Source organism: Dipodomys ordii, unplaced genomic scaffold (assembly GCF_000151885.1).
Source record: "Dipodomys ordii isolate 6190 unplaced genomic scaffold, Dord_2.0 Scaffold3, whole genome shotgun sequence".
Classification (NCBI taxonomy): Eukaryota; Metazoa; Chordata; class Mammalia; order Rodentia; family Heteromyidae; genus Dipodomys; species Dipodomys ordii.
In genome coordinates, this window is record NW_012267219.1 from 7,025,803 (window position 1) to 7,035,856 (window position 10,054).

Below are 10,054 nucleotides of genomic sequence, written 5' to 3' on the forward strand. Positions count from 1 at the left end.
GCATGAGGCCCTGGGTTTGATTCTCATCACCACATAAGCAGAAAAAGCCAGAAGTGGTGCTGTGGCTCAAGTGGTAGAGCACTAGCCTTGAGCTGAAGAGCTGAGGGACAGTGCCCAGACCCAGAGTTCAGGTCCCATGACTGACAAAAAATAAAAAAAGAAAGAAAGAAAAAGCAGTGTATCTAATTAAAAAATAGATGCTGAAATTGTGTTGATACTAGCTTCTTATTGGGAGTCAAGTGCAATGCAATGCAAAATCTGAACTTAATAAGCCAGTCTTTGTATCTCATTTGTGCAGTTTTGAGGCTGCTTCTAGTTCTTCAGCCCCCAAAATGTCTTGTTAACTGGTTCTGGCCAAAAACAAAGGCGTGAGTATGATTTGGGGGTACTGTAGGAAATCATTGTACTTTAGAAGTATTTAAGAGAGATATTGGGGGCTGGGAATGTGGCTTAGTGGTAGAGTACTTGCCTAGCATGCATAAAGCCCTGGATTTGATTCCTCAGTACCACAAACACAGAAAAACCTGGAAGTGGCACTAGAGCACTATCCTTGAGCAAAAGCAGCTCAGGAATAGTGCCCAGAACCTGAGTTCAAGCCCCAGGATTGGCACAAAAAAAAAAAAAAAACAAAAACACCCACAGATATTGGCAAATTGTGACTAGTATCTTTAGGCCAGAAGACAGCTCCAGACCTGGGCAGACTTCTACACTAAGTCTATATGGAGTATACTTCAACTCATGGTCACATAACAAAACTAGACTAGCCTAGAATGGAAAAGTAGCCTGGGCGCTGGATATACTTCAGTGGTGGAGCACTTACCTAGCATGCACAAAGCTCTGGTTTGATCTTCAAGACCACAAAGAAAAAGAGAAGAAAAAGTAGAATGGGAGCTGGGTGCTGGTGGCTTCACACCTTTAATCCTAGCTACTCCAGAAGCTGAGATCTGAGGATTGAGGTTCACACCCACCCCTGGCAGGAAAGTCCTTGAGACTCTTATCTCCAAGTAACCACCAGAAAGCAAAGTAGAGCTATCTATGGCTTAAAGTGGTAGAGTGCTAGCCTTGAAAAGAAAAGATGAAGGACAGCTCCCAGGCTCTGAGTTCAAGTCTCACAGACCAACAACAACAACAAAAAAAATAGAAGGGGTGGAGGAAGAGGCAAACTACAGAATGGATGGAAATATGTAAATCATATCTGGTAAAAGGTTAAAATTCAAAATACATCAGGAAATTATATAATTCACCCAAAAAAGCCTGATTAATAAATGGGTAAAGGACTTGAATAGGCATATCTCTAAAGAAGATATGCAAATAGTCAAGCATATTAAAGCATACTCAACATCACTGATTTCACTTACCCATTAAAATAGCTATTTTAAAAAGCATAATAAGTACTTTAAACACTTGTTTTATGGAGAGAAATTGGAGCCTTTGTGCACTAGTAAGGAAGTTAAATGGTACAACTGTTATGGAAAACAGTACAAAGATTCCTTCATTCTATCCTCAAAAGGTTAAAAACAGAGCTAACATGTAATCCAGCAATTCTAATTCTGAATATATATCCAGAAGAATTAAGAGCAAAATCTTCCAAACATTTGTACAAACATATTCATAACCACCGCTATTCATTGTACCCGAGAAATGGTAGCAATCCAAATATTTATCAAGGGATGAAGAAGGAAAGTGAGATATACGTACATTGCAATACTATTTCGACTTAAAAATGAAGAGAATCCAGTCACATGCTACAACATGTGTAACCTTGAGAACATTATGCTAAGTGAATAAACCAGTTATATAATGTAAGCAAAAACTATAGATCACTTACACCAGATATCCATAGTGTCAAATTAATAAAACTATAGAGTTAAGTGGTGGTTGCCAGGGAGGGACTAGGGGAGAGGTAAATGGGGGAGTTGTTTAATAGATAAAGTGTTTCTATTTTACAAGATGAAAAAGTTCTGAACTGTTCAGCAAAAATGTAAATATATGTAGTCTACTGAACTATACTGTTAAAAATGGTTGATGGTACATTTTAAATTACCTGCTTTGTTACAATTAGAGACTAGAGATTCATTTTTTAAATAATTCAACTGAGCATCACAGTTGGGTAGGCATAAGGTAGCTTCTTATTTATCTGAATTCTGTTGCCTTCAGCTTCTGATCTAACCTAGGACTTGCTGATGTCTCCTGGAATGACAGTGTGATTAAATATACCTTCAGTTTTTTTAAAACAGGAGCTTTTTTCCTTCAATATTTAAATTTTTTGGCATTTCTTCATGCTGCCAACACTCTACGTCAAGAATCAACTATAGTCTGTAGGGTTAAAGAATGCTTTCTATTTTTTTAAATAATTATTTTAAAGAAGCAGAAGGGGAGAAAATAGAAAAAACCATATGGGAACCCACAGTGCTAGTTTTCTGACACCTGAAAACTGTATTGTTCATAACATGTTTTTGAATTTTTATTCTGCTAATGTAATAGGTGTAAGAAATAAGAACCACTCAAACCACCTTCAGCAAAAATAGATTTAATGAAAGGTATCAGAAGCTTACAAAATCATTGGAAAGTCTAAAGAAATGGTCTTTAGGAAGCCTCTAGTAACAACTCCTATGATAAGACTACTGGATGGGCCACTGTGGAAGTTGCTACTCCTGCAAAAATGAGGCAGGATATCAGGGGCATCCACCAACTAGATGTTGAGTTCCAGAACATATGACTGTAGCAGTGATCCAAGGGTGTCATTAATGCCCTCTACTGTCTTTCAGCTCCCACAGAGTTAGAACCTAGACTCCAGTATGTCCACAACTGAGTTTTCCAGCCAAAACTGAACAGATGGCTGCAGTTGGAATCTGCCTTCTAACGGCATCTCATTGGCAGAAGCAGAACTCTAGTCGATGGAGCTGAGGAAAGTGTGTTTGTTTTCCTCTTTTAGCCTCTGCAATGTAAGAAAGCCCACTGAGAGGTTAGAATGGATGCTGTGAGCCAGTTGTGAGTACTTAACACATCTGGGTTATGGCTTTAGGTGCTCTTCAACTCTTTTCATCTTTGGTCAACTTATTCTTTTAGTTGAGGCACATCCCTGACATTCTCTGTCGCTAGCCCTTATGAATTGGATGCTCTTTGTTGAGCTTCCATAGCTCTTAGCCTTAGCTCTTATATATACCTATGATTCCATGATAACCTAGTTCCTTGAAGCTTGTTCTACTGGACTAGCTCTTGAAAGCAGAGACTTATCAATTTTACTCATCATTGTGTAGGTAATCAGTGTAAATCTGTTGGGCACAATAAATAGTTCTGATGTTATAAAATACCAAATAGCTTTTCTCCCGTTGTGTTTCATACTATTGCATGCTGATAACCATATACAGTGAAAGGTCTGATTTTCTTTCTTTTCTTCTCTCTCTCTCTGTCTCTCGCTCTCTGCCCCCCTTCCCCCTTTCTTTTTCTTCTTCTTTTTCTTTTTTTGCCAGTCCTGGATCATGAACTCAGGGCCTGAGCACTGTCCCTGAGCTTCTTTTTTTGCTCAAGGCTAGCACTCTACAACTTGAGCCACAGCATCACTTCCAGCTTTTTCCTGTTTATGTGGAACTGAGGAATCAAACCCAGGGCTTCATGCATGCTAGGCAAGCAATCTACCACTAAGCCACATTCCCAGCTCATGATTTTCTTTTTGACAAAAAGTTCTGTTAGCATTCTCTACCTGTGTCTGTCCTTGTTTAACTCTCTATATACCACTATAGGTTTATATATATTATGGGAGAGAATGTTTGAACAATTTCTGTATGCTATGTAAGACATTAAATACATTACATTTAATGCACCTATCCTAATAAGTAGGTATTTTTTTGTGTTTTATAGATGGAGAAGCTGGGCCTTAGAGAAGGCTAGCAGCTTATCTACAATTACACAGTAAAAAACAAAACTGGGGCTTGCATCAAGATATGGCTATCACCAAGATCTGTACTTTTAATCATTATAGTGATGATGATGATGATAATGGTAATGGTAATTATTCCAAACATTGTGCTAAACACTTACATGTGTTGTTTGTAGCTCTTTTATTTTCTTACATAGAACTGATACTTAAAAGTAACAGACAAGCTGGGTGCCAGTGGCTCATGCCAGAAAACTGGAAGTGGCACTATGGCTCAAGTGGTAAAGCACTAGTCTTGAGCTGAAGAGCTGAGGGACAGCACCCAGGACCAGAGTTTAAGTCCCACAACCAACCAAAATAATTATAATAATAATAAATAACAACAACAGACACAGTTTGAGGTTTGTTTGTCTTTTGAGATCAATTCTCACTTTTGTAGTCCAGGCTAGTTTCAATCTCATGATCCAGGAGCCGTGGTCTCCTAAATGCTGGGATTACAAGCATATGCCATTACCCAGGCTAGTCTCAGCTCTTGATACCTGCTACAAATTCACTTATTAGTGATCTCAGATAAACTTCTAACCCCTCAACACTCCAGATTTCTCCTCTGCAAAAGAGAATAATCCTTAAAATACTGTCACTTCTAAAATTTCAGCATTCCATGAATGAATTTTCCGCTCCTAGCATACCTGGACTTTTTATAGTTTTCTCACAACTTTCATAGTACTTAGGCCCATGTTATGTATAGTACATAATAGTCTATGAAAAGATGCATATATAATTACAGTAATACAGGTTAATATTTGTCCAGAGGACATATCCTTCCTCACAAGAAGGTGCACTGTGAATCATTTTGTCATATGTTACCTTCCTCTGGGGGCAACATTCAAATTATAATGAAGGCTGCAGCAGAGAAATCAGCACTGAGCACCTGTGACTATAGTTGCAGAGAGATTTATATTATTAAAGCAGGGCAGGAGGATAGCCATTCCTGTAACTGAATGTTCAGAAAGGTTTCAAGAGCATGTAAAGGGGAGTTGGTAGGTAAGAGAAGGAAGATAGCATAGGGACTTTCCTATAGACAGCCAGTTCTTTTTGGCTCCTGTCTCATGTCAAATTTTACAAATAAACATGAAGGGTAAAAACCTAATACCCAGACAGCAGGAAAACCCCCAAACTTTGTATCCACATGTTCTTTCTTTTTTTTTGGGGGGTCCGGTCGTGGGGCCTGAACTCTGGGCCTGGGCGCTGTCCCTCAGCTCTTCAGCTCAAGACTAGAGCTCTACCACTTGAGCCACAGTGCCACTTTCGGCTTTTTTCTTTATGTGGTGCTGAGGAATCGAACCTAGGGCCTCAGGCATGCAAGGCAAGCGTTCTGCCACTGAGCCACCTTTCCAGCCCTGAGTATCCACATGTTCTTGAGTGAGTTCTTTTCTTTCCTTTAGCATTTTTTTCCTCCCTTCTTTCTTCCCTCCCTTCCTCTTTCTTCCTCCCCCCTCTAGCCCCTTTCCCCCTTTCTTCTTTTTATTTTTTTGTAGTTCTAGGTAGTGAGCCAGGGCCTGACACATGCTAGACAAGCACTCTATCTTTGAACCACATCCTCAATTCCTGGTGTTTTGAGACAGGGTCTTATGTAGCCCAGGTGGCCTCAAAGGCACGTTACCTGCCTCTGCCTCCAAGTGCTGGGGTTATAAGCATAGACCACTAGGCCTGGCTAGTCCAGTTTTCTTTAAGAACTCCAATACAAAGCATCCATAGAGGAAACTAGAAATTGGTGTTAAGAATCATTCACTTAGCTGGGCGCTGGTGGCTCACACCTGTAATCCTGCTACTCAGGAGGCTGAGATCTGAGGATCATGGTTCAAAGCCAGCCCGGGCAGGAGAGACCGTGAGACTCCTATCTCTAATAAACCACCAGAAAACTGGAAGTGGCTCTGTAGCTCAAGTGGTAGAGCGCTCGCCTTGAGCTGAAGAGCTGAGGGACAGCGCCCAGGCCCAGAGTTCAAGCCCCATGGCCGACAAAAAAAAAAAAAGAATCATTCACTTGCCAGACACTGGTGGCTTATCCCAACTATAATCCTAGCTACTCAGAAGGCTGAGATCTGAGGATTGTGGTTCAAAGCCAGCCTGGGCAGGAAAGTCCATGAGACTCTTATCTCATATTAACCAGTAGAAAACCAGAAGTGGCGCTGTGGCTCAAGTGGTAGAGCGCTTTCCTTGAGCTTAAGTGTTTCAGGAACAGTGCCCAGGCCCAGAGTCCAAGCCCCATGACCGACAGAAAAAAGAAAAAAGAACCATTCACTGAGCTGAGATACAGATTTGTGGCAGAGAGCTTCCTTAGCATATGTGAGATTATGAATTGAACTCAGCCCTGTGAAACAAAACAAGGACCATTAATTTGACTGGAAAAACATGATATATTGAGGGAGAGGAGGATGCTGTAACCTGTTCATATGTGCACCTGCATTTCTTAGTAACTGTCACCATGGTAACAAGGCAGTTAGACAGTGTAAGGGTACCTTTTAAGATAGTACATACAAAAGAGAGAAGAAAGTAGCTTATCATGTGCTGTCTCATCCCTTTATTTAATTGTGTTGATCCTACACCCTTACCTGATAGCCTCTTGCACTCTTCTTCCATAGCATCACATATGATACTGGGGCTCTATTGGTATTCAGACATATATACCATTGATTGAGTGAAATGAATGTTATTTCTGCTATGTCTGCCTCTTAAAACTACTAGATGAGAGAGGGGCTAGGAAGGTGCTGAAGTGGTAGAGAGTGTTTGCCTGGCATGCATGAGGCCCTGGGTTTGATTCCTCAGCACCACATAAGCAGAAGAAGCTGGAAGTGGCTCTGGCTCAAGTGGTAGAGTGCTAGCCTTGAGCTGAAGAACTCAGGGACAGCGCCCAGGTCCAGAGTTCAGGCCCCACAACAGGAAAACAAAACAACAAAAACCTACTAGGTGATAGAATCATTTAGGCAGAAATTTGACTTTAAAAAAAACGACTTTAGGGCTGGGAAGCTGGCTTAGTGGTGGAGTGCTTGCCTTGCATGCATGAGGCCCTGGTTCCATTCCTCAACACCACTTAAGCAGAAAAAGCCAGAAGTGGTGCTGTGGCTCAAGTGGTAGAGTGCTAGTCTTGAGCTGAAGAGCTGAGGGACAGCGCCCAGGCCCAGAGTTCAGGCTCCACAGCTGACATTAAAGTAAAAAATAAATGACTTTAAAAACAATGAAATTGGGGGGAGGGGGAGGGAGAGGTTTGGGTGGGGGGTGGGGGTGGGGGGTGGGGGTGGGAGGCTGGGAAGGGATGTGAAGGGTAAACAAAGGAGGAGGCTGCAATGCTTGGTAAGAAATGTATGCATTATCCTGCCCATGTAATTGTAGCCCCTCTGTACAGTATGTTCACAAAAATAAAATGAAATGAAAAAACAAAACAAAAAAAACAATGAAATAAAAAGTGCTTGGGCTGGGAAGGTAGCTCAGTGGTAGAACACTTGCCTTGCATGCCTGAGGCCCTGGGTTGGATTCCTCAGCACTACATAATCAAAAAGAAAAAAGCCCGAAGTGGCGCTGTGGCTCAAGTGGTAGAGAGCTAGCCTTGAGCTGAAGAGCTGAGGGACAGCGCCCAGGCCCAGAGTTCAGGCCCAACAACTGGACCCCCCCCCAAAAAAAAAGTGCTAGGCACTGATGACACAAGTCTATATCCCAGCTACTCTACTTGAGAGGCTGAAATCTGAAGATTACTGTATGAAGCCAGCCAAGGCCAACAAATCCGAGAAACTCTTATCTCCAATTAACTTGCAAAAAGCCAAAAGTAAAATGTTGCTCAAGTAGTAGAGTACTAGCTTTGAGCAAAAAAAACCAAGTGACAGCATTAACTTAACCAGTTTGGCTGCAGTTCTTGAAGTGTGCTTCTTGAAGTGTGCAATTTGAGTCGTGAATTAAAACTCTGAGGATACTACCACTAAGCCATGAAACAGAGGTTTATAAGCCACTGCTGCGATTTATATTAAATTAACACTAAGTTTCAGAAGCCTCCCTTGTTATACCAAGTTCTTATTTTCCCTAATGTATGCTTACATTTCAGTTGTTGACCATATACTTGTTCTGTATTTGTTACCTCCATATTTTATTTTGTGTTTGTGTGTGTGTGTGTGTGAATTTCAGTTCTCATTGGTAATTGAGCCATACTTCCAGTGGGTAGATGGAAACAGAATTTTGAGGACTTTTCTGCCCATGCTGGTCTCTAACCTTGATCCTTAGACTTTTGAGTATCTAGGATAACAGGTACGGGCCACTGGCACCCACCTTTACCTTTCTTTTTAAAAGCACTTAAATGTAGAAATACCTTCTTTATTTTAATAGTGAGCAGACAATATTTGCCACTTTTAAAATCTGTGTCTATTCATTTTTTGTGTTAGTACAAGGGCTTAAACTGAGGGTTTCTAACTCACACTCAGCTGTTTTGTTCACTGATGGCACTTTGCCCCTTGAGTTACAGCACACCTCCAATCCCAAAATTAGTTTCTAGAGTTTCAATAGGTGTGCCACAACCAAGCTAATAGATTAATATTCTAGTTAAGCTAAAGCCTGAAAACAGTTGCAAAAATTTGTTTTTGGAACTGTATAGTGGTTGGTATCTTCAGTCGAAAAAGACCAAATTTAGTCAATCCAGTGATTCAGTCACTTATGTTTCATTTCCATATTGCCATCCTCAGTAGGACAAACTGGACTGGATGGGACTGGACTAGGCACTTGTAGAACAAAACTCAGAAGCTTCACCCTCCTCCTCTCAGGGTGGGGAGGATAAATCCTCGCAACCATGCTAAAGAATTTGACCTTATTCCTTGAAACTAGAATGCAACTTGAAAGTATAATATGTCTTACTTCCTGCGTTTTATTTTTGAACCCCTGTGAGGCAGGAAGAAGGCACTTTGGATTCATCATGCACTGTTAAGTTTTACTTATTCAATGTGAAAGTTGGGGAGCAAACCAGTAATAGACTTTATTTTGCCAAAAACATATTTAAGCCTCTAGTTGTGCAAGTCTGAACACTTAGTTATGGTTAAAGTGTTCAAGGCACCTATCGGGATTTTTCATCACTGTGTATATCACAGTGCTCACATAAGGGCTCAGTGAACATTTGTTGAAGGGGTGAATGAATGAATGAATGAGAAGCTCTTCACAGTCTGGCATTTGCCTACTTTTCCAGTTGTGGCTCCTACTGCCTTTTGTCCAAAGCATATACGATCTATACTCTGACAGAATGACCTAAGTTTTCTAGAATTCTCTCCCGCTTTTCCACTTCTGTGCCTTTGCTGTGGCTACCTCAAGATTCTTTTCACCTGCCAGGCTTTGAATGTGTTACTCTAATGTTACTTCTATTATGAAAATGTATCTGATTTTCCGAATATGTTATAAGCCACAAGTCTCATGAAACTTTGAATCTCCTTGTAGTTTGTCATCAGCTACCTTATGTTGTTATAATTAGTTATTTTGTGACTTATTTCCCTGGCTATACCCATAAGCTTCTTGAAACAGACACTGAGTCTTACTGATCTTTATAGTTTGTAACACATAGTATGCTAATTAGCCATTGAAATAATTACAGCATTCTTGTTTTGCCAGTGCTATGAGCCCCAGCAAATACACTCATTTTTATCATCTTTCTTAAAATCTTAGGTGCAGAAATGCATTAGAAACAAACTTGTCAACTTTTTCTTTCCAAGTCTGCAGAAGATTATCACACACATTAGGACTCTTTTGAACTTTTGAACTTTAAATAATTGTGGGTTTCTTCTGATAATATTAAAATTACTAAAATTCCTGTCTTTGGAGTGTGTGTGTGTGTGTGTGTGTGTGTGTGTGTGTTGGTCCAGGGGCTTGAACTTTGTGTGTGTGTGTGTGTTGGTCCAGGGGCTTGAACTTTGGCCTGGGCACTATCCTGAGCAATTCCTGTCTTTGGAGAGAGAGAGAGAGAGAGAGAGAGTGTGTGTGTGTGTGTGTGTGTGTGTGTTGGTCCAGGGGCTTGAACTTTGGCCTGGGCACTATCCTGAGCAATTCCTGTCTTTGGAGTGTGTGTGTGTGTGTGTGTGTGTGTGTGTGTGTGTTGGTCCAGGGGCTTGAACTTTGGCCTGGGCACTATCCTGAGCAATTCCTGTCTTTGGAGTG